At 38.5% G+C, this 2500-nt stretch overlaps 1 protein-coding gene across 3 annotated transcripts in view; it reads left to right on the top strand.

Annotated features, from left to right (window-relative positions):
• The window catches only part of LOC138049956 (uncharacterized), a 16664-nt gene that overhangs the window by 464 nt on the left and 13700 nt on the right, over positions 1-2500 (top strand). For all 3 annotated transcript variants that reach the window (XM_068896440.1, XM_068896439.1, XM_068896437.1), the window contains exon 1: positions 1-1008. This exon is cut by the window's left edge. The gene's annotated coding sequence lies outside the window, so the exon portion shown is untranslated. The remainder of the gene's footprint in view (positions 1009-2500) is intronic.

Below are 2500 nucleotides of genomic sequence, written 5' to 3'. Positions count from 1 at the left end.
TTCTCTCCAGCCCCTATGGGAGTGGGGGGTGGGGGGAAATGTGAACCCTCCCACCCCTTGCAGGAGCCCAAGTGTACCACAAGTAAGAAAATTTAATTCCACATATTGTGGTCATGGTGATTGAATGTATGGAAATTAAATCAGAATATGAGTAATGAGATTGATAGAATGAAATTTAGGGTTTGCAAAAAACAAAAACCTTCATTCAATAAAATTGTCCTTTCCCCTCCCCGTTTTAAATTGACATTAACTTTGACAGTTCTCCTTTCAGAGATCATAACTATAACTTGGTGGAATAAGGCAACCTAGCTTATGAGACTCATCTGATGAATAATCGCTTGCTATTGCATTTCGGGAAGCCCCTTGCTTTTAGGAATCGCTGAGGTCGTCGTTTACACTTCATCTTGTTTATATACGAATACGCAGCGGAGTGCATCGTGTTGTCAACGAATTGGGCTTCAAAATTTCAAACTGAACTTGTTCGACTTTATCAAAATTTGTTAATCAGCAGAAGCTTAGAGTTAAGCCATGAAAAACTGATGTCCATACTTGATTTGCAAATGTCTTTAACCCTCGACATCAATTCGACGTCTGGTTACCACGGAATGTTTGCAGACATTAACTGTCACAGTTGAATGGACTGTGACTGTGACCTCGATATACACAGCAATGTGCTGTGTGTGCTTGTAAATAAACGGAAAGGAGTTGAAGCTTTCTCAGACAACTACAGTCAATTCCCTTACGAGTCCTTCGCACCTCGATTGTTTGAAATAATCAGCAAAGCAATCCCCCGATTAAGCGTCATGGAAACGTGACGTCAGGCATTTATAATTACGATTCATTGGGCGATCATGAAGCATTTGCGTGACAATGAGAGCATCTTCATAAGTCATACCATTCCCACAAAACATCATTCCTTTCACTTTGACCTGCAGTTTATACTGATTGTGCGTTATTCATCGATTTTCCTGCACTGGACGTCACAGATTTTTGAGGTCGTTCTTTGAGGTGCGTAATGTCTTCCTCATGCATCTTTTAAATATGAAATCACAGCTTATTTAGCTATTCATTGAGAGGACAGTGTCACATCCGGCATCATGACGTAAACACCGAACAAGCCATTCCAATCACTTCTTGTTGATGTTTGCTCGCACACAAACATGTACATTATCTTAGTAGTAATTCTGTACTAACAATTATCTTACGAAATCGCGCGGAGTATCGCCTGATACTTAGCCGACGAGGTCTTAGGCCGAGTTGGCTAAAATCAGGGGATGTACCGACCCAAAATCAGGCGATATTCGGCAAGATTGAGCAGGATGACAAAGCACAATTTTTTACGTTCATTGGGAAAACTGCCATTTTTCTCCGCGACACACAAAATTATGTGTATCGCAGGATATACGCTGAGTATTGACGAAAAATATTGAGCGCGCTATGACCATATTTGGACATCGTCACAATGTGTTAAATAACAATAAACGGCCGATAACACAGAAGATAACACAGACCTCGGTTTTGATACGAGGTTTTGATAATTCGTGATATCATGCGAAAACCGAATTCAATAATTGTTTTATTATACATTTTTCACATAATTCATCCTCAGAAACAGAAGCGAAGCGTTCAGCCATTTTGTTTCTGAGGAGAACACTCCAAGGGGCTTAGTAAACAGGCAGACGTTGAACTTGACATGATATATTGCATTTATCATGTCAAGTTCACAAGCTATTGTGAATTGATTGAATGCTCTCGACCAAACAGATTTTTCATAGTGAGTCTGATGTATATTAATTAACAATTATTCGCCGAAGGCGAAGCAAATATTGGTGAATATTTACCGAGACTACGTCTTGAATAATTGTTAATTAGTAGAATTTTCAGCGGTAAATATAAGAATTGAGTGTTACATTCACTGCGCTACCCGGTGAATGTAACATTAAATTCTTATATTCACCGCTGAAAATTGTACTAACAGACCTTATTAAATTCTCAACCTCGGATAATGCAATTCTCGTGCTCTGATTGGTTCACTCAATCTCGGTTATCAGCTCATATACCTTAGGGTGCGTTCGATTCACCGTATTCCGGAATAAGAATACTCGGAATATAAGTTAGAAATCCTTTGTTTTTACGGAGATTTACGTTAAAATTGTCAAACATCGGCTAAAATGCTATTTTAAACATATTTTTATTATCCTTGCTGCTTCAAAACGCGCCAAATGTACCGTTTTAATCATCACTCCACATATTCTTATTCCGGAATAGCGTCAATCGAACCCTCCCTTAGTTTGACCTTATGTGGTAAATGATTGCGCTAAACGTTGCTAAGCTTTTTTTTTTTGCCAGAAAGTGAAATTTCTCTCTGAATAAAGCCAAAAAAGGAAAAAAAAACCTTTTTTTGTGGAAAGTTTGGATCAATTCCAGCGTTTAGAAGTGTGCAAAAAGGCAAAGAATGTTTTTGTGATGAGCCTACGTATGTCTGAACATTATAACATCT

The sequence above is a fragment of the Montipora capricornis genome, chromosome 5, assembly GCF_036669925.1.
Source record: "Montipora capricornis isolate CH-2021 chromosome 5, ASM3666992v2, whole genome shotgun sequence".
In the NCBI taxonomy this organism is placed as follows: domain Eukaryota; kingdom Metazoa; phylum Cnidaria; class Anthozoa; order Scleractinia; family Acroporidae; genus Montipora; species Montipora capricornis.
Note: the sequence above shows the minus strand (reverse complement) of the source record. Positions and strands in the feature narration are given on the sequence as shown.